Source organism: Gopherus evgoodei, chromosome 7 (assembly GCF_007399415.2).
Source record: "Gopherus evgoodei ecotype Sinaloan lineage chromosome 7, rGopEvg1_v1.p, whole genome shotgun sequence".
Lineage (NCBI taxonomy): Eukaryota > Metazoa > Chordata > Testudines > Testudinidae > Gopherus > Gopherus evgoodei.
In genome coordinates, this window is record NC_044328.1 from 60,238,448 (window position 1) to 60,262,018 (window position 23,571).

Here is a 23,571-nt window from a genome sequence, read left to right on the forward strand (position 1 = left end):
ACATTGGTTTAAACCTACTTGATATGAGTTTAGCTTTCACCTGCTAAATCACGCACACACACACACAGAGAGAGAGAGATGGAAATACTAAATAAGAATAAGAGAGAATCAGCCATGAATTTGTTCTCTCAATGGGCTCCAACTGTTCTCAGCTCTGTCTTTGGGGTTTTTGTGTCATAGAATCATAGAATATCAGGGTTGGAAGGGACCTCAGGAGGTCATCTAGTCCAACCTCCTGCTCAAAGCAGGACCAATCCCCAACTAAATCATCCCATCCCATCCCATCATCATCCTGAACTTAATAATCTCTAAGGAAGGAGATTCCACCACTTCTCTAGTTGTAACCCATTCCAGTGCTTCACCGCCCTCGTAGTAAAAAAGTTTTTCCTAATATCCAACCTAAACCTCCCCCACTGCAACTTGAGACCATTATTCCTTGTTCTGTCATCTGCTACCACTGAGAACAGTTTAGATCCCTCCTCTTTGGATCCCGCTTTCAGGTAGTTGAAAGCAGCTATCAAATCCCCCCCTCATTCTTCTCTTCTGCTGATTAAACAATCCCAGTTTCCCTAGCCTCTCCTCATAAATCACGTGCTCCAGCCCCCTAATCATTTTTGTTGCCCTCCGCTAGACTCCAATTTTTCCACATCCTTCTTGTAGTGTGGGGCCCAAAACTGGACACAGTACTCCAGATGAGGCTTCACCAATGTCAAATAGAGCGGAATGATCAGGTCCCTTGATCTGCTGGTAGTGCCCCTATTTATTCAGCCCAAAATGCCGTTGGCCTCTTGGCAACAAGGGCACATTGTTGACTCATATCCAGCTTTTCATCCACTGTAACCCCTAGGTCCTTTTCTGCAGAACTGTTGCCTAGCTACTCAGTGCATGGGATTCTTCTGTCCTAAGCGCAGGACTCTGCATCAGTGGTTTTATTCCCCCCCCCATTCAGCAATTTGAGAATTCTAAAGCAAATTAGGAGAAGAGCTTACAATAATCATAATTAAACACGAGACAAGATGAGGAGCTCCTTAATTCCCTTGGAATTAGGGAAAAAAATGAAGAAAACAGATTAATTTCCTGAAGATTTTTTTCCATCAATCCACCTAACCTCTGCTAATCTGCCTCCTATTCCCATATGCTGTTCTCCTGCAGCTAGCACATCTGCAGATGTACACTGTTACTGTCAAGTGTTAGAGCTCAGTGCACCTTCAGCTGCTGCATCTACTCTAGCTTGCCCAGCTTAATGATCTCCACCTGCAGAAGGCTAATAATAAGCAGGTTGCCAGAACTTTTCAAGGAAACTGCAGCAAATATCTTAATGCAACTGCCAGTCTACACATGTACTGTAGGAGTGCACTCAATCCCACTCTCTCATAGCCCGAAGCTTAAAAGCACTCTTCTTTGCCAAGGAAGAGGCAGCTATCTTCAATCTGGCATCTGAAAATGACAAAGAGATCTATCAAACAGAATTAGGAGTACAGATCCTTCCTGTTCTGTTTAGCTTTGTAATTCAATATGAGTCAAACCAGAGGCCTGGCCTGGGGAAAGGCACTTCTTCAAATCTAATGAAGTGCCCCAGCTCCATTTTACCATCATACAAACATTAACATATAAACTTCCTATATATAAAACAAGATATAAGGGCATATTGTACACAAAAGGAGAAATTTATCAATGTACTTTGGACTTTTGAGGGTCTGCTTCTAATAGACTGTACTTACTAGGTACGATGATACAGTTTCACAACCAACTTTCTTCTGTTGTTTTCTATCCGCTCCGGAACTCTTAATAGAATTTCTGCCCTATGCTTAGGAATAGTCTTGAAATGTGATTTATTAAGTTTCACAGAGTGTCTCAGGCTGTTCTGGGATGTCTATAATAAAAGGGGCTTCAAAAGTTTATTTAAAGTTTTATTAATTTTTTGGCCTCTTTATATTATTTCACTTATGTCACCCACCCAATCCATCCTATAGCAGCTGAATGTAGCATGTGAAAAGACTGCTCTGAGATTCTGCTTTTCTCTCTTCTTTGATGCGTAGCCTGTTTGTGTAAGAACAATGACTACAGAACTATTCCAATTTTACATCAGCGGAGGGTCTAACCCAGTCTGTCCAGAGGAAGAATTAAAACCCCCCACCTCACCACAGCACATTTTCCTACCACTTCTTGTTCATCACCTGTCTGGAAAATTTGCTGTAATCATTTGTGGTAAAGCAGATTTCAATCTTGGCATGGTCAATATGATTCAGAACAAGCTTATACTAGACATTTGAAACAGTTTCAAGAATCTTTTGAGACTAAAGGACATGTTTTACTAGCAATCTTGCTGGCAAAGAGCACCCCAACAGGTGCTTATCAGATGCTTCCTTAACCAGGCCCCTGAGATAATCATGACAAAGACACTTTTTCTTCTGTCCTAGGTTATTTTACTTGTTGTTGTTGTCCTCCTCCCATCCACCCTTGTTTGTCTGTTGTGTCCTGTCTGACACCTACCTTGTAAGTTCTCTGGCAGGAACTGTCCTTGTCACTGATCTATATAGCCCTGAGCACAATGGACTCTGTTCTATTTGGGTTCCTAGGTGCTTCTAGTAGTAGTAATAATTAATAAATAAATTATTTCCAAGGATGCATCTCAGCTTTTGAAAACTCTGGAATGAGATGGAGTTTATTGTCCAGGGAAGTCTGTTAACTGAGGACAGTTAAAAAAGCAGTCTCTGAAAGCAAGAACTTTTATTTGTTTACATTTCAGGATCCCAAACCTGCAGAAAGCACAAAGACAGAAATAGAGAGGCCCGAGCATAGACTATTTCTTTTCCGGGACACATGCAGAGGGCAAAACTTTCTACCATGGCATGGGTGGCTTGTCTTTTTGTTTGCTACTAAAAGAGATGCAGAAATGGATTCCTTGAAAGAAATCCCCGTAAGTGTTCTCTCAGATAATTTTGCAAATGATCATATAAACCAGCAATCATTTGGCCTAGTGATAGAATAGCTTTTCTGTTTGCTGTTGCACATTCCTCGTATATCCGTCATTTTGTTGTATGCTTCTTCTCCAGAATCAAATAGAGACTCATCCCACAAGTAGATTTGGAAAAAAAACCAAACAAATTTTGGGAAGGCTCAGATTCAGATCCAAACTTTGCAACTGAGGCCCATCTCTACCCAAATGAAGCTCAAGATGCATTAAACGAGGCATATATTCCATTAGTTATTTTAACTTCTGATTGCCAATTTCTAATATTTAAATGGAAATTTCCATTTTGAAAGCCAGACAGTGGACAATAGCAGAAGTAGTAAATAGCAGCATATTAACACATCCATGCAGCGCAGACCTTTCATGTTGATGTTGCTCACCTGGTGGCTGCCTGCAGTAACTTTATTTTCTCTTGTAACGTAAGAACTAGTGAAAAGTCTTGATGCACAACTAAGGTTGTGAATTACCCAATTTCTTTAACTGCTGTTAGAAAGCACAAATTACAGTGAAATATTCTGCATTGTCTGCGTCAGATGTGGGGCAAATTCTGAGACTCTGCCTGCATGCCTATAAGCTTTTTATCTTAGTAATTTTCCAGTAATTCAAGAGCTGGCAGCAGTGTGGAGCTGCAGCAACATAGTACTCTTATCAGTTGAATGACTCCAGCATAGGCAGCAGGCCAGCGAAGGCCAACTGCATTGCGAAAGTGACCTGATTGCTCTCCTGAAGGGGAAACACAAGCCTGCTTTTCCTATACAGATTATTAGCATGTGCTGCTGTGATATACAAAACATTACACATTCTTTCGTATCACTGTCTTACATGCTACATATTCTTGAGACACGTGCCAGGAAGCCATCCAGAAGCTTGGGTGCATTCTGTAATGCACTGAATTTCTGTCGGATTAATTTGCACAGTCCTCCTGACTAGGCCTATCTCTTGTATCTGCCAACCTGTTTCCAGTTTGCAAACCATAAGGGAAAGAGATCTGAACACTGTTTAAGCCTTTTTTAACTTGTGTAAGCCTGTTTTCCTACTGCGAAGGAAATGTTAGTGACAAAGTCATGTCATAGAACTTGCTACTTATGGGTCAGAGTTGATGCTTACTGGCTATATAAATCCCAGAGTAGTTTTAACTGACTAGCACAGAGGGCAGAGCAGGCTACCTGTTGTCCTGCAACCTATCTATCAAGATACCTCACTGCACTGAGAGTTAGGAGATGTGGATTCTGTTCCCAGCGTTTTAAGTCTTTTTTTTTCTGTGTCTCTGTTTCCCCTTACACTTTGTCTTATCTGTCTATTTCAATATAAAGATCTTTGGGGCTGGGGCTGTATGTGCATGTATATACAGCACCTGTCACCTTGAGCCTCAGCCCCAGTTGGGGCCTAGGAGCTTTGTGGTACAAATAATAAATAGTCCTTACAATCTGGGTGGTACTTGGCAGGCCCATCATCCTACTACCTGCTTTTGATGTGCATCTGGGCTAGCTAGGGTGACCAGATGTCCCGATTATAGGGTCTTTTTCTTATATAGGCTCCTATTACCCCCCACCTTCTGTCCTGATTTTTCATACTTGCTGTCTGGTCACCTTAGGGCTAGCTGGACAGCCCTGCTCTTATTTCCTCTGTGGCATTTTCTGAGGAGTGAAATCAGAATGTTTCTCACCAGATCTTTGGTTACTTTCATTTCAGGTTACAGTGATATCAGGAAGGGCACAGGTGCAAAACTGGAAAAAAATATTTATAAAAGCTCATTGAACTTTTCTGACCTTCAGAAAAGTTCATCGGGATTTGGACAAAGATGTAGGTTAGTTCTTCTTTTATCCAAGCCAACTCACTTTTGCCTCTGAGATATCCAGACCCCAGTTTGAAAGAAATATGTTGTTACTTCAGCAGTCTGCTGGTCTCCATCAGTTAACCTAATCAATGCCCTTACCAACGTCATGAGGGAGAATCATTTAAACATCTCCTTGCCTGTAGCAGGTGCCTGAAACCAAGGCTGTACATGGTTTTAATGGAAATTCCAGCTGAAAAGTCATCTGATTTCTACTAGTTTCAATTGGCAATTCAATTGGAACCCAGTGAAGGAGGTCTATTTGTCAGTTGTTTTCTGAGGCTGCAGATCCTCCAGCAAAAATCAACAAAGCCTAATAGAAATCAGTAAAGACCATTAGGAGTAGTCTGATGGATTTTCTAGCGGTGAGAAATATGCAAACATGGCTATATAGGTCTCCACTCTTTCTGAGTCCTGCATCACACACACAATATCCTACTCCTCTAGAGTCCTATTCCTGATTTCTCTCTGTGGTTCTGAGTAGATAATAAATTTCCTTAACTGCCCTCTTCACCTAGAAAGTAGCCTGTTGGCTCCACTCCTGGTTTCCAGTGCCATGTTGATGTTCCATCAGAGGCCGCACATCCAGGGGAAGGGTGGTGCTGCCACACACTGAGTGAGAATTGCAATCATGGATACACAGAAAGAGGTATGCAATGGGGAGAGAAGGTGTGGATGCAGTTGGTTATAGACTGAGAAGCTGGATGTGTCTCATGTGTTACTTTGCACAGGGTCATGCAAAAGCTAGGGCTAGCCTTGAATACAGTACGTTGAAAATACTATTGAAAATGTGGTCCATTAAAAAAATTATCAAACTCATTTCCTAATTGTAGCTCACTTAGCTGCAGGTAATGACATATTCTGGACAAGCAGCATGGCCTAATGGGTAGGGCACAGGAGTGGGTACCAAGAGACCTGGGTTGTATTTGTGGCTCTGCCAGTGACCTGCTGAGTAACCTGGGGCATGTCACTTCACCTCTCTGTGTTCTGTTTCCCCTCCTGTTCTTTGTCTGTCGTGTCTATTTAGACTGTAAACTCTTTGGAGCACGGATTATCTCTTATTAAGTGTTTTTACAGTGTCTAGCACAATGGGACCTCTAGGTGTTGTTGTAATATAAATGCTAAATGACACAAACATAAGGTCATTATGTTAAACAAGCATTAGTAAGTTTGCAAAATCAAGCACCCAAAAGTTAAGAAATGCCAGATGTAAAGTTGCTTATGCAATCTTAATTTGGCCCTCTTACATATATGTATTATGATTAGAACTGGGCAAATAATAAATAATGAAAAGTAAATTCACCAAAAACTGCACCAAAGCTATTCATAAATTCAGGTCAAATTCAGCAAAAGTTTTGGTGGCAAAAATGGGGAGGGTGGAATTTGAAATGTCAAAACATTTTGACATTTTTTAAATGAAATGTTTCAAAATGGCATTTCATTTCAGAAATGTCTATTTGAATAAACAGTCAAAAAGTTTCGTCTGACAATTTTTTTTTCAGTTTTTCATTGCGATATGAAAAACAAAAATCACTTTGGTTTGGAAAGAACCAGATTTTTTGTTTGACCACTAAATCAAAAACTCAGTTATTGGCTCAGTTCTAATTACGATACAGTCTTTAACTGTATAATCACATAGTATTTTTTCCATAGTAGCCTTGCATCATTCAGTGCATGGGGGGGGGAGAGGGTGGAGACAGTGCTTACTTAATGAGCAGCTATTCAATATTTTGTTTTCTCATCATTTTTCAGAATGTGACCCCAGGCCTTATTTACTGTGCGCTATTCAAACCCTGCTCTGAAGACAGAATTATTAATTTCCTCACAGGCTTTTTTTTTCTATTGCGGTCATCACTATAATGTCTGAATGCTTCACAAATCTTAATGAATTAATTTTCACAACACCCCTGTGAGGTCGGAGTGATGTTACCCCCGTTATACAGATGGGGCATTGAGGTATAGAGATTAGGATAAGAAGTTTCCACTAATTTTGGGTGTCCAAACTGAGACAATTGATTTTTCAGGGTACTTAGCATTATATATCCCTTTTTTTATGTTAGAGCAAATCTCCCATTGACTTCAGCTGCAGCTGTCTGGGTGCCAGCATTGACAGGTCAGGAATCATTGAGGGCACAGGAGAGTGAGTCTCCTGGTTCTCTATTCCTGTGCCTGGCCCACAGGTCAGGTGCAACCATTTAGGTGACCTAGGCGATCGCCTAGGGCACTAGGGTTTGGGGGGGGCGGCATTTTCTTTGGCAGCGACTGTGGCGACTGCAGGGGGGGTGCCCAGGGGGGAGGGGGGAGCTGCTGTGTGTGGGGGCGCCTCTGGGTGGGGGCTCGGGGACAGGGAAGGGTGCAAGGTGGAAGTTTCGCCTAGGGCGCGAAACATCCTTGCACCTGACCTCCTGGCCTGGAGGCAGCCAGGAGAAGGCCTTACAGGGTAAGTCTAGCTTTGTCTGTGTAGTCTATGCTCAGTCACTCTGCAGGGATAGCATACATGCAATCTGGTCATATGTAGGATCACTCTGTGGGGATGGTGCATGTGCAGTCAGTTTAGCACCAGGAGCTGTGAAAGGCTCAAGCATGCTGATGGAGGACAGAATCTTGAAGGTTTAGTTGACAATTGAAGTCTCTACTATGTGCACATTGTGATTTTTTCAGAGTCTGATGACAGCTTGAGCAAATTTGGGTGGATTTTCATGTGGATGGCAATAGGTACATCCCTGACAAATGTCAAGTCCCTGCTCCAAGTCATGGCTCTCAAAGACAAGGTTGCCAGAATTTTTTTTTAACATGGGGGAAAATAGTACGTTCTCAGAAACAGCTGAACCATTTTGGCTGAAATTTTCCAAAAACATTAAGACTGAGGCAATCAAACAGCATGGAAAATACCAGCCCAAATGGTTAAGTTATGGCAAAATTATAAACAACTTTGAAAAGGTCTATAGTGGGAAGTGTCAGGCAACCCCAGTAAGGCAAGGCTACCAGCCCTGCCTATAATAGTAACAGATACCTGCATTCAACATCACCTAAACCAATAAAGAATAAGTAGTTCACCATCTTTTCATTACTGATGTGTCTGTACTTTTATTTTAAGACTAGCATTGGAGAAAAGGCTGGTTAGGCTATTAGATTTTTTTTTTCGTAATCAATGGTGCTTTACAAATTGACCATTTTCTGCTGATCAAACAACTGAAAATCTTGTCTTAATACATTTGTAGTACAGTAATTGAAACAGCTGGAAAAAGATCCCCAAAATAATCAAAATATTCTAGTGACTATTCTGCACCCTTTTTGTAGGTATTGAGAGAGAGAAAAAGTAAGATTTGCTTCAAAATCATATGAGCCGGGGGGAGGGAAAGGCTTTAGGTTTTGCTTTTGCACATATACATCCACTGTCAGTTTTATTAAGCAGAATGAGCTTCTTTCACTAGCTGGCAGAAGGGGTTCTGTGTACATTAAGTAGCCCCACATCCTTCCGATCAGAAACCAAGCTCTGGAGCAAGAGCAGTTCACAGCAGTGAATTGGGTGCACTGGGCAAAGAATGCACAAAACACAAATGCATTAAGAGTCTGATCCAGAGAGGTGCTGAGCTCTGCTATGCTATCTTTGGTAGAACATAAGAACGGCCATACTGGGTCAGACCCAAGGTCCATCTAGCCCAGTATCCTGTCTACCGACAGTGGCCAATGCCAGGTGCCCCAGAGGGAGTGAACCTAACAGGTAATGATCAAGTGATCTCTCTCCTGCCATCCATCTCCACCCTCTGACAAACAGAGGCTAGGGACACCATTCCTTACCCCAGGAGTAGGAGTTGTGGATGCTTGTCTTTTTCTGGATGAGGCTTTAGAGGAAGACTGTAGCATCCTAAAAGAAGAAGAGCAATAAAACTCAACCATTGAAGACCCTGAAGACATGCAATGTTAATTTATTCCAAGGAAATGTTTCCATTAAAATGCAGATACTGGGACATAACTGCAGAATGGCAAGCTAACAGTGCAACTATGTAAAATTTCAGTCATTGCAAGAGAATAAACAGGAAGAGACATGCACATATATCTGCTCTACAATGATAATTTGTGCCTAAAGCAATTACTTTTGAATTTTATTAGTAGACTGATTTGTTTTTTCAGTCCTATTGTTGTAGAAGACTCTTACGCAGGAAAGCTGATAAGGGCAATTTGAAAGCAAAAATCAGATTCTTAAGTCATTGATTTAAGATTCCCAGGGAAATGAAAGGAACAACTGTAAAATTATAATAGAATTTTAAATTTAAGTCCCTCCAGTGAATAATCAGTTTGTCAGAAATTATACTTCTTAAATGGAGAACATTGTGGAGAGTTAAAATATTTATTTGGAACTTCTTGTGAAATACAGAGAAACAATGAATAGAGATTTAACAAAGGAAGGCACAGAAAAGAAATGTATACGTATAATGAAAGAATAGAGAGGAAATTTACCATATAAGTCTTCAATCTTGCAAATGCTAATGCATGTGCTTAATTTTAAACACATGACTAGCCTCACTGGTGTCACTCTGGATAAACCTGGATTCTTTCTCTCTCCGTATATCCATACACTATTTACCTTTTAACTAGTTAAATTTGAATTAGTTTATTTAATGTTTTTTAAAAATAAACCAGTAGAAATAGCACCCCTCAGAACCCTTTTTAACTCTAGCAGAAAAAGAAATGAGCAAATAAACAATCAATTAATAGTTATAACCATTAGTGGCAGGTTAAACTTCAACTGCTCTTCAAGATATGGGCTGGGATTTCCCTACTGAAAAGAACCACTAGACTCCTCCTGATGTCCTGTCAAGTCTGTTGTTGCATAAAGTGAAATTCATAAGTAACCATCTTTCAGTTGTGCAGGGCTGTTATTGTTTTTGAAGATACAGGATTTGTACTGTTAAATTTACAGTCTCATATCATTCTTTCCCTTAGGTGGAGCCCAGCCCCCCACTCTCCATGTCCCTGTTAAATAGCAACTAAAAGGAAACCTACATAATGAAAAGGCATAGAGGTCATGAGCTGGTTATGAGGCAATTTAGGCCTCTCCTGCAGGCCTGCTGGGTCAATGGAGATATGAGCCTGCTTTGGATAGGAACAATGAGCTTCTATTGTAAAATAGGAAGCAAAAGAAAACTGATTTAGGACAGTCTACTGCATGAGTGAGACTTAATTGGATTTTATTGGCTGTATACGGCATGCTGTTCCAGGACAGGATGTGTAGGGTTGGCCCTGTCACCACTGAAGTACTATAATTGGGAGATACAATAGCATCCTATTTGAAAATAATATCTGAATAAACATTTACTCAAGCAGGAAATGAGGCTCTAGGAAATATTTTGTTCTAAGCATAGGAGCAACTCACAACTTGATTGTATGATTAGAGAAAGACTTAGGAGGGTTACCTCTTGACCAGCAAGTCAGTTAGGTTTTGTGTTCTTACACATGATAGACAGTTATGGACAGTAGTGGTTACTGCTCTTAAAAATGTATTCTCCTCTTCCTCCTACCCATCCCGCTTTCTCCCTTGTTTTGAGGTTCACTAAGTTGGTATGAACAAACTGGAAAGCACAAAGCAAAGCTCTCTTGAATACCCTGGGAGCTGAGTGAAACTCATAGGGCCTGATTCTCATTTACACAAAGGCCACTTTACTCTGGCAGTGGAAGGAGGCCTTAAAGCAGGAATAAGTTTTTTAATTTCACTCACTTTAAGGGGCCTTTACACTGCCAGAGAGGTATAAACAGAGCTTAGTGTAAACGAGAATTTGCACATAGAATTCTTAGTCTTCCATTTCCTGGGGAGCACCAGCATATGTTGTAGGGTAGGGGGAACTTAATGAACTGGGAAACTTCATGAACTGGGAAACTTCTGGGCAGGAGGCAGAGCCGGCACCAGCCCAGCAAACAGGTGCTTGGGGCAGCCAAAGGGAAGGGGCGGCACGTCGGGCAATTTGGCGGCAGGTCCATCAGTCCCTCTTGGAGGGAAGGACCTGCCGCCGAATTGTGGCCGAAGAAGAAAGCAGGGTGGTGAAGCTGCCACTGACCACGTTTTTTTTTCTTTTTCCCGCCACTTGGGGCAACAAAAACCCTGGAGCCAGCCCTGGCAGGAGATCATTCTTTAGCTCTGTGCTGAAACTCCTGGTGTCTGTGTATTCTAGAACTGGTCAGGAATTTTTCAACAAAACTTTTTTTTTAACTAAAAAATGCTGATTCATTGGAACTGATTAGTCTCCTGGACCTGAAAAATGTTTGGAAATAAAATTGTCAAAATGTGACATTTAAGTCTTTTTGAACTAGAATGTTTCAATTTTTTGAGTCAAAATAACTTTTCATTTTGACATTTTAGTAAACTAAAACTTAAAAAAAGTTAAAGAAAAAAGGTCAGAATGAAAACAAAACTTTTTAAAATAGTTGAAATGTTCAAATGACCTAAATTAAGAGGTTTTCTTTGGTTTGTCTGCAAAAATTTTTGAGACTTTGACTTTTCATCCTAATTTGGAATGGGAAAATTTTTCAGAATCGGAACAAACCCCAAGCATCACTTGATTTCTTTTCTAAACCATAATCTGACCCAGGTTGAGTTCTTACCAGGATCAGGTGGTGTGTTTCCTTGTGCCCTCTGATCTCCAAGTGTGATTAGACACAGAGCTGATATGTCTCCATATACAAACTAACTACTAACCAAAGGTAGTGTGGTGAGAGAGAACCACACTGACTATTGCAGTTGTATGTAAAAGTACTCCTCTGAGGCACATATTTTCAGTACTCCACATGCAAAGAAGGGAAGATGAGCGGTTGATATTTCTAAGGCAGTGGACGGGGGGCAGAGTTAAGAGCAAATGCGTGGATTTTATTTAAGGTTAACTTTCATTTGCTGTCTTTTCAATGGCTTTTTTTTTTTAAATGATTACAGTGTTAAGCTTTTGACTCTTAAGTTACTGTTGTTTACCCCTGTTTTGAGAGAGATTTTTGTCTGTTTTATGATAAAAACATCCAATATGTCACACCCTGAGTTACTGTTTTAAAACCAAAGGATCAATATATTTGCTTTTTTATTAAAATTATCTTAACACAATTACCTGGTAATCCAGGGCCATGGCAGAGTCAGTTAAATCAATGTGAGTCTTTCTGTCGCCTTCAGTGCCTATTGGATCAGGCCCATAGCACCCAGCTTTTTTTTTTAAAAGCTTAAAAATGAATCATGTTAGACTGTGCATTTCTATTCTGAAGCATGTTATAACACCACACCGTACAGTGCATTAATTGCTAACACTTTTGTAAAATCTCCTTTAAAATCTAACTTGTAATGGTCTTCCCAGGGAAGTGGCACACCCGTGCAAAACTCGGACACTTTCATTCTTTTCCACTTTTGAGTTATAGTAATAAGAGAGATGACTAGTTCGCCTGCCAGATATCATCTCACTTATGTAATGAAAATCTATTATTCCCAGTGTCATTGTCGAGCACTACATATTTGTGTCATTCACTACAGCTGTTGTTCTCTACACTAGTGCTGTATGGTACTATTATGAATGCAAGTGCTAGGAATGATATTTTATAGTGGTCTGGTGCCAACATGACTGGTGGTTCCATCTACTCTTCTTGTCCCAGGGTTGAATCCTCTGTTTTTCCTTTTCCCTGTCCTGGCCTCAGTTGCCTTTTCCTTGAATCTGTTTCCATTTCCCCACAAACTGCCCTTTTCTTTCTTGTTTCACAAACCATTTTGGTCCGAGGTTTGTGCAACTGCCCAAGTTTCTCTCTTGTAACAATACCGTAAAACCCATGTGTTTTACCCAGCTAAAATAATAGATAGCAGATGTAACAGACAACATGCCTTTACTGCTGACTTCCTCTTACATATACCATCACTTTATAAGGCTCCTCTCTCCTATGACAGTGACCTTACAGACTAATATACTAGATCTTCCTCGGCACATACTTCATATAGTTCAGTGCTCAACATTATTAACATTTCTGAACTAAACTCCAGTAGTAAGATTTTCCATCAATATATTGGATATCCAAAATGATATGATATCCTTAAAGTCAAGCTTAAAGTGAAGTATCATGTAAATTTTTGGTTTACACCATACATAGGACCTAGTCTCGCTTCCAGTGGAGTTTGTGGCATTTGTGTATGCATGTAAGCAATATGGCCAAAAGATGATTAGTAGTGTAAACCACAATTCAGAATTTTCTGGCCATGGTACATTGACCTGGCTTGTGCCATTGTTAGAATTCTGAGCACCAAAATATCTGAAAATGATCAGTGAAAATACTGTTTTTTCCATTCTCTAACATGAATGGCCAAAACAAATTTTAGCCCATTATTCCCCTGCCAAAAAAAATAAAAATAAAATAAAATATATGTATCTGAGGGCTGATTAGAATAAAAATTGTATCTCAAGGGTAATTTTTGAACTCTTCTAGGGGCCAGATCCAAATCAGTTCTGAGCTTCAGAATTCAGCATCTTCTAATATTGGGCTCTATGAGCTTGCAAATAGATGCTTATAGTTGAAGTGCTTACTCAGCTGCCAACTAACAGCATTGCTAGAATGAGGCAATAATAAAGTCAATCAACTCTGACTTCCACCTCTCTAACTTGTTGAACCACCCTGAGGACTGGACTGATATTATTTAAGCTTCATAGCATATGAATCTTAGGCTGTTGACATGTCATGTGATATGTATGCCAAGACTCATTAATGTTTTAACTTTTCTGCATAGGATGCACTTAGCAACATATAGTTTATCTACACATATTAATCTTTTCTTGTGGGTCAAATGTCATTGGTCTATGGCAGGTAATGAATCATGAATCATGATTTATTACTTGATTTAATGCAGCTTCATAAAGTAAAAAGGAACAGTGATTGTGTAAGCAGCTAATATGACTTGGGATAGCATTATCCCGAGTTGTGATGTCCCAACTGTCCTGAATTTTAATATATTCCCCTTACATCTTCTGTATGGAGACTCCTTTGATCTGTTTCTCATTTAATTAACATCTAAATTCTCTTACAGGTGCAGGATTTGTTTTGATGTGTTCTCTTAATCTTGACCGATATCTAAATAATTGAGGATTGGGTAGGATTGAGCTAATCATTGTACATTCAAACCTATTAGAGTCAATCTGTTTGATTCCCACTGGGGCTGGAATAACCGTTATCTGTGTCAAAATCATCAAGAAGACAATCGTTACTTGTAACTAGAAGCTATGCAATCTTTTCTTTCTTTCCTGGAAACCCATTTCAGAAATGATATTCTGAGGAAGAAGCAGCATGCAATTAATGCTGAGTGCAACGATCAGAGTTGCCAATGATCAGTCAATTTTTGATGATTCTCTGTGGAAGGGCAATAGAAGCTGGCACAAACATATATGGCAAAACAATTTAGAAGAGAATATTTTTCCTTGATATGGTTTAAATTTCCATTCTGTGGGTCTAATTGTGCAATTGTTACATGCACAGAACTCCCATTGATTAAAATGGGAGTTCTGCATAGGTCGGAGGGAGTTCCTTATGTATGACTGGGGGCAGAATTTCATTCCTGGAGTGGCTACAGAATCAGTTCCTATATTAATATGTAAATATGAAACCTGGGTTTGTGGCTTATTCATTGTTAACATGGATGGTTCTGCATATATCTGTATCTCTATATAATATAATTTTAAAAATAGCACAAGTAATCACAAGCAGAACTTGTACATATTCTTGCTTTGAAAAAATTATTTTGTTGAAAAGTATGCTTGATCCAGCAGCACATACATGCAAATTACTAATTGACTTAATGGGAAATTGGCATAATTAAGAACTTCATGTTCCATCCCTTTAGGTCTGATTCCTTCCAAAACAGTTAATTGGAATTGGCTTTGATGGAGGTTAGATTGGGCCATATAATAATACTGTTTAATATAGGAGTTGGAAATGATAAATGTTTTGGACTAGCAGGCAAGAGGGCAATTTAAACTTCTTCATTTTTGTGTCACTGAAAAATATGTGGAAGTGTTAGTAGAGCTATAGTCCTGCCAATAAGGCACTGACAATCAGGAAATAAAGAGTTAAGGTAAAACAGAATTTTTTCTGGGTCATCAACTTGGCTTGAGCCCCATTGGTAGATTCACCCAAATAAATTTTCAAATATTGCTATCCCCAAAAATTTGACGTCACATGATTTTATTTTTCTGGTGCAGGGGATTGTTATCTCTCAGAACTCCACTGTAACAGTGACCTCAAATCTGCAACAGTAACCCCACTCTGAGCCTCCAAGAGGCTCAGCAATTGTCAAGACACTTCAAGTAAAATGGGCTGTTAAACAATAAGCTTGTCTCAACCTTAAGTATAGTTCCCCACAATAGCATTTTGGAGCCCACAGCTAGAATCAGACTTCTTCATGTCACAGTGTTCTTTCCAGCAGATCCTGAGGTCTAGCTGGAATGCCCCCCCTTCCCCTGCTGTTCAGCTTATTCCCATTTATGGGTGTTTACCTATAATCCCTCTTCTGGATGAGTGAAAAGCTCCCTTTTTTTATGCCTTTTTAATAAAAATACTCACACATGCAAAGTAACCAGGTAACTCACCATCTCATTTAAATACACACTTGCTATGTAGTTTATCCATGGAAGCTGGAAAAACAGAAAACATGATTTATGACGTTGTAAAATGGGTCTTTCGCAGCATGACTCAAAGCTGGGGGCTGGGAGGGAGGAGGTTTAGTAAAACAGGCATTTGTATAATAGGGTCTTTTGGTTTGGTTTTTAAATAGTATGCTGATCACTAATGAGTTAATTAGTTAAAGTGGTTTGTCATATGTCTATTGTTGATGCAAATAGAGAGGATTTAAACGTTAGTATTTGATTGACTTTTTATGGGAGAAGTAACTGTGTAATATACACGCCAAACTGTGTATGTGTGTGTGTTGTGTGTGTGATAAATATATATTTATGTATGTATCTATATAAAATTAATATGCACAATAGATTGTATGCAGCTTCCAAATTCAGACACAGACTTCTGCCAGTAACCTTAAACCACATGTGACTAGATCAAATTTATTAACTGATATTGGGTCATTTAGCCTCCATTCTAATTTATTCCTTGTCCATTGCCATGCAGAGACTGCCAAATACTGCATCTCAGACTTTGAATGGTGAGAACATATGTATTACCAGGGACTGCCTGCCAAATCTATTTCATGTAAGGCTTTGGGTTGAATTCAAACTCATGATCTGAAAATGGGGTAAAGTCCATTAGCTTCATCCTTTCCTTTGATGGTCTTTACCTTTTGTATTTTGTTTCCCTAATTTATTAAATGAAATCTGAGGTTCCCAATAATATCACGAGGACAACTTTCTTCATATTCTAACCATTGATAAGGCATCGCCAAGAGTAAAATGGACCTTTTACAGCCTCATACTTCTGGAAGGAAATGAATGAATCTCACTGGAACTACATAAAACAGACTGTCATCCCTACTGCATGTCTTATAAATGTGTGGGATTATTTATTTTGCATTAACTGCTTCTGGTTATTAATGTTCTTCTAAGTGATCTTTGGTTTGTGCAGCAAAAAGCAAATAGAAAAATCTGAAATCTAAATGCTGACAACCAAAACACTGAAAAAGAACAAATAAGAGAGTAGTCACTTATATTTGTATTAACTTTAAAGGCATATACAAGTGGTGGCAGTGAAAATCCCTCCAGCAAATTATATTTATCTTCTCTGGAGGAATAAAATTATAGCATTCTCCTACTTCCTACTCCCCACTCTGGTCTCTATCCCCCCCTCTCCCAATAAAGCTAAAATTTTCAACAATGCTGCAACTACATGGCATTGGACTGGACATTAGAGAATCTGTCCCCAATTCTCCTCCCAGTTATAGCCCCTTTGTACCCCCATTGCTGATGAATTCACCAAAAATCCGCTAGGTAGATTTGTTCTTTATTTCCTGAAGGCCTGAACAGGCAGGCTGGCTTGTAAATATCACATTGGTGCTCCAGATAATTTGGAGAGAATTTAAAGCCCCTGTATTTATTCAGTTCAGGGGAAAAGGAACAGAATAACAATAACCAACCAACCAAAACACACAACATTAACGCCCTGAATAGTTAGCACTTACTAACTAACTCCCTTGCTCCTCACTGACTTCTCTTTTCCTCTTTACCTGAAGTATACAATTTCTCCTTACCCTGATAGGATAACCCACTGCAGCTTGAGATGTTTGTTAATGGTTCTTAGCAGCAGCTGCTGCTGCTGCTGCTTCTCTGATTCATGTCTTTTGGCCCAAACCTGTAAACTGAACCCTGCAGGGAAGATAGAAAAGGAAGCAACCCATGCAGCCTCCCAAGGTACTTGACTGCTGTGCCACAATCACATTACTGAATTAAACTTAAACAAAAATACAAGTCAAGGGTACCTTGCAAAGGAGCCAGAGGTAGTCATGTTAGTCTGTATGAGCAAAAACAACGAGGAATCCTTGCAGCACCTTAGAGACTAACAAATTTATTTGGGCATAAAGTTTGTGGGCTAAAACCCACTTCATCAGATGCATGGAGTGAAGAACACAGAAAGCAGTATAAATATTACAGCACATGAAAAGATGGGAGTTGCCTTACCAAGTGTGGGGGGGGTCTGTCCTAATGAGGCTAATTCAAGGGGGAAGTGGCCTATTCTCAACAGTTGACAAGAATGGGTGAATATCAAAGGAGGAAAATTACTTTTGTAGTGCTAATGAGGCCAATGCAATCAGGGTGGATGTCCGTCCATTTCCAACAATTGACAAGACGTGAGAATCAGCAGAGAGGAAAATTACTTTTTGTAGTGACCCATCAACTCCCAGTCTTTATTCAGGCCTAATTTGATGGTGTCTAGTTTGCAAATTAATTCCAGCCTTGCAGTTTCTCATTGGAGTCAGTTTTTGAAGTATTTTGGTGAAGAATGGCCACTTTAAAGTCTGTTATTGAGTGTCCAGGGAGATTGAAATGTTCTCCTACTGTTTTTTGGATGTTACAATTCTTGATGTCTGATTTGTGTCCATTTATTCTTTTGTGTAGAGACTGTCTGGTTTGGCCAATGTACGTAGCAGAAGGGCATTTCTGGCATGTGATGGCATATATCACATTGGTAGATGTGCAGGTGAATGAGCCCCTGATGGTGTGGCTGTTGTCATTAGGTTCTATGATGGTATCCCTTGAATAGGTATGTGGATGGAGTTGGCAATGGGGTTTGTTACAGGGACTGGTTCGTGGCTTACTGTTTTTGTTGTGTGGTGTGTAGTTGCTGGTGAGTATTTGCTTCAGGCTGGGGGGCTGTCTGTTGCTTACAGACCTACCTTGAGATTTCTCAAAGATGCTGGCCTACGAAGGGGCACTGAGAAGTTGATCCTGTCCACACAGATGATCTTGCTACTCTTATTCTAACAGAGCAGTGGTGCTGCGTTCATCACATCAGGCTAGTGAGATAGAAAAGACAATGCACATGGCTTGTGGGAGAAATATTGTCTGATGGTCAGAGGAGTCAGCTACTGGGATTAATTCCTGGCTCCGGTACTGAGCTTAATGTGTGTCTTTGGGCAAGTCATTTAAGCTTTGATCTCTATGTAGGCTTTGACTTCAGTGAGGCTCCATGTGGGCCAAGAGGTCTATCCATGGAGAGCTCTTTGCATTTGCAGGATCAGGGTCTTCAGCTCTTTGTGTGTCTGTTTACCCATCTGTCTAATTGGAATAATGAGTAACCTGCCTGATAGGAGTGATATTGTATTAATTAATGAATGTAAAGCATTTAAAGATCTTTCGAAGACAGGCAATATGATGAAAAGTGGGTTATTTTTATGATGTTTGTGTCTTTAGTTGGTCCCCTTTCCCATGGGGCTGCTCTGTGTTGGATGGTAAGTGGAAAGTACATAGATATAAACAAAGGCTTCAAGTAGCCTTAATGTTAAAATGAAATCTAAACCTCTGAAGAATAATAAATCATTTTGTTTTCTGATGTAACGGATGCTTTTGGGGGACCAAGTGTATGAATCGGATCACCCATTCTGACATCTTGATTAGAATTCCCATCAAGAACCAATTTTATGTGGACAAAGAATCTGCAAGAGTTGTGACAGCCCTGGTCTATGTTACATCATATATCGAGATAGAAATGCTGATGTATTTGGAAATCTCTCCCAGCCACCTGTGGCATTTCAGTCATCTGTGAGCTTATTACTGTTTCCCTCTTTCTGAAAGCTGGTGATGAAAGTGTACTCAATAGATCTCTTACCAATATCCAGTCTGGTTCCTGTGATCATCTTAAAAGAGTAGAGGAGAATTTCTGACTGGGAAATTAATCTTAGGGTTAATGCAGTCTATCTTATCTCAGATCCCACTGGGAGAATAAGCTTTCTGTAATTCAACTGCAGGTTATCCCTTCTACATGCAGACAAGATGGATGGGGAGGTGGAACTACTCATTTAAAAAAAATGACTGGGGTGGGATGTCTGAAGACAGGAAAGAAATTGATTTCTGTTGGACACATAAGAACCAAAAGCTCTGATGCAATAAATGGGACATTTTCAGAAATGATTGCTTTTTATTTAAAGTAATAGATGGAGGGAAATATGGAGTCCACATTAATGAAAGTGATATAACCACATTGTCAGGGAGTGAATGTAAAACAAGGTTCCGCCTCATCCTCCAGTCATTACATCTGTTAGCTATCTCCTGATTAAATAAAATCTCTTTTAGATTTAGTAACTTTGCTCTGGATATTGTGGCATCACTGTGCATGTAATGGTTTTAATAAATTTCATTTATAGAAACTAAACAGAAAAGCAATCACTGGTGGAGCTGGCTAGGGCTGCAGTATGTTAATTCTTTGGAAATGCATCTGCAGAAAGGCATAAATATTGAGCCTCAGCAAATAGCTTGAAATGATCCAGGGATCTGGAAATGATTCATGTGATTTTTAATGTGAATGTGTAGAGCTATCACACCTGTTCATGAACAATTCTGCTTTCGTTTCCCTTGCGGCATGGTGGGGAGAGGTGATAATTTTTAATTAGGGTAGTCTGCTTTTAGGGGAAGAAAGTTTATAGGAAACTTTAAATCCAAATGCAAGATAGATCTGATTTCCCTGAAACATTCTTAGGAAAAGGAGTCTCAGCATAAAAAGTTTGGAAAGGCTTGCTACCATGTTTTGATTTAACCCTTTAATGAGATGGGGCACCTGCAAACTTGGGGTCCAAATCCAAGCTTCACTGAAATTCAGAGATATTTAACTCAGGGTTCTGGTTTGGGACCTATCATTCTTTTATGCAATATTTGCTGTAAATACATATGTATAGATGAAGAGTGCTATGTGTGTGAGCATGTGGAACAAATATATATATGTGGAGAACGCATGGGGCCAAATTCTCTGTTGTTGTGAATGGCTGCAGGTCCGTCAACTTCAGGGGAGCTGCACCAGTTTACACCAAAGGAGAATGCCAAAATCTAAACTTAAGATCTAAGAAAAAAATCTTTGTAGGCCCCCATTCCAGAGGCACTCCCTGCAATCAGCAACAGAATCAGAAACAGAACTGGGCCTATGTTGTGTACTTCAATAAAGCAACTGTAGCATACACATATCTCAGTATTTCTTTTGGAGGCTTTGAGACCAGCTAAAAGATTTATAGAGGATCGGAAGAGAAACAGTTTTAAATTATACAGATTGTTTTTTAAAAAAAAGGTGCAAAAATCTCCTCTCAGAACTGCACAGTAGATCTTAACTCTCATATTCCCTTCTCTCAACATAAACAAAGCTCCCTTTTCCCATGTCAGCATGAGTGCTGTGTGTGGACGGAGAACAGAATACTTAAACTGTGAGATACTGGGTGAATCTGAGAGGAGAACTCTTCTCTAAAATTGTGTGTGCCCATATACAATGACAAAGTTAATTGTTTTGGAGCCAGTTCTGAAGTCCTTACTCAGTCAAAACTGTGTGTAATGTTGGGTTAGCGTGGAATCATAATGCAGTAATAAAGTGATAAATAATGCATAGTAATGCCATTGGCAGTGATGGTAATGACACAGTAACTTTCATTAACTCCTGTATTGTGGCCTCATTACAGATAATTGCACTGTTTATAACCAATACGTTACTAGCGTGTTCTGGTGAGATGATAGGATTACAATGACAGGGCTGTACTGTATGCAGTGTTGTTGTAGCCATGTCAGTGCCAGGTTATTAGATAGACAAGGTGGATGAGGTAATTTCGTTTATTGGACCAACTTCTGTTGATGAGAGAGACAAGCTTTTGAGCTTACACAGAGTTCTTCAGGTCTGGGAAACTTACTTGTTCACAGTTAAATATAAGGTGGAAGAGATTGTTTAGCAAAAATAGCTAACACATATTTCAAGGGACCGTTCAAGATGAACTATCATAGTTTCAGGGTAACTGCACCTGAATTCTCTCTGAATGGTCCTTCGAAGGGACCCTCTTAAGGTATTTGGCTCCCAGTCATCACCTCTCTTGGGTGAAAATCTGTATCTCACTCCCTCCTGACTGGTGATTTAAGACTGCACAGGTCCCTCACACTGTGATATACCCAGCACTCCAGAGTGCCTAAACAGGCCAGCACCTGTGCTTTGCCTTCTTTCTGGGGCTATGAACAGTGTATTGACAGAAATTACAAGTTACCATGCAGCTTTTTCTAAGCAAGCACATTTATTCTTAAGGTAAAATCATTTAAGAGAAAACATCATAAAAACAATAAACAGATTTAAACACACACTAAACATACCAGGAATCATCCATCAGTCTAATGGAGCCCCGGTCAGCCAAAGTCTTTCCCATCCTTCTTAAAGGGATGAGCTTCCTCTTGGTCAGACGGTCCCTGGATGTTTGCTGGATCAAAGAGAAGGCCCTGAGTCAGTTCAAGCTCATCTTTTTATACCAAAAGCCCTTTTTTTGTCTCTAGAAAAACCATCTTGAACTACTCTATGCAAACCAGTCCAGGCTGTAGTACCTCTCTACAGTTGTTTAGACTCAGTGACTCACCTTTTTAGTTTTTAGTTTCTGGAAGAGCAGTGGTAACCCTCCCCCCATGGAGTAGAACACAGTTATACATAACTATTCAAAAATTTGATACAAGGCCCCCAAATATGCTGCATGGGGTTCCAATATTGGTCACATCTACCATGAGTGTTTATTTCTTGTTAAACTGTGCTGGTGGTCTTCTCTCAGTGGGAACTGTATTCCTTAAATGGGTTCTATTCCTCAGGAATTGTTTTTAATGAGTTGCCTACAATTTTGCTTACTTTATGCATCATGGTTGCAGAAGGAAATGCAATAGGACCTGATACAAAGCCCATTGAAATGAATGGGAATCTTTCTATTGACTTCTGCGAGCTCTGGATCAGCCTGTACAGTAGTAGTGATTGAATAAGTTACCACAAGACAGATATTTTCATGTTGATCTATATATCAAGAGAATTAGCCCTGCGCTTAGGAAGGAAGAATCCCATTCACGACTACAGGCTGGGGACTGACTGGTTAAGCAGCAGTTCTGCAGAAAATGATCTGGGGATTACAGTGGATGAGAAGCTGGATATGAGTCAGAAGTGTGCCTTTGTTGCCAAGAAGGCCAATGGCATATTGGGCTGTATTAGTGGGATCACTGCCAGCAGATTGAGGGAAGTGATTATTCTCCTCTATTTGGCATTGGTGAGGCCATACCTGGAGTATTCGTCCAGTTTTGGCCCCCCCACTACAGACGGAATGTGGACAAAGTGGAGAGATTCCAGCAGAGGGCAGTGAAAATGATTAGGGAGCTCTGGCACATGATTTATGAGGAGAGGCTAAGGGAACTGGGGTTATTTAGTGTGCAGAAGAGAAGAGTTAGAGGGCATTTGATATCAGTCTTCAATTACCTGAAGGGGGGTTCCAAAGAGGATGGAGCTCAGCTGTTCTCAGTGGTGGCAGATGACAGAACAAGAAGCAATGGTGTCAAGCTGCAGCGGAGGAGGTCTAGGTTGGATATTCTGAAACACTATTTCACTAGGAGGGTGATGAAGCACTGGAATGGGTTACCTAGGGAGAAGGTGCAATCTCCTTCCTTAGAGGTTTTTAAGGCCTGGCTTGATAGAGCTTTGGCTGGGCTGATTTAGTTGGTGTTGGTCCTGCTTTGAGCAGGGGATTAGACTAGATGACCTCCTGAGGTCTCTTCCAACCCTGATATTCTATGATTCTTTCTCTGGAAGGAGATAAGAGGAAAACAGTAATAATAGTGGTCTAGATGATCCTCTGTGTGATATTATCCAACATAGGGGAATGGAAACTATGAAAATTCTCTTTGAGTTACCACGGCATTATTCCCTGGAGGACATCGTGATTTCTTCTCCTACCACCATGAAGAATTGGATTGGCCTTCCCAAACTATCAGGCCTGACTGTATATTAGACTACCTGCCCCCTTTGGCCTCATGAAAGAATGGTTACAATGGCAAGAATTCAGCCTGACAGCTGATGCCCTTGTAACCTCCCCCTTGCCCCTTAAATGGGGAGTTGGGTTTATGAAACATGGAGGGGAAATGCCAACTTTAATGCTGCTTCAAAGGCTATTCTTGTTCCTTGTGTTAATCCCATCAAATGGTGTCCGCTCTGAGCCCTCTCCCTCCGAAGTGCTCTGATCAATACCATATCCTCTATCACATCGCATACTAACATTTCTTCCTTTATGACGTGCCATCACCACTATCTGGGTTGACTTCTCTGTCTTTTGCCTTCTGTC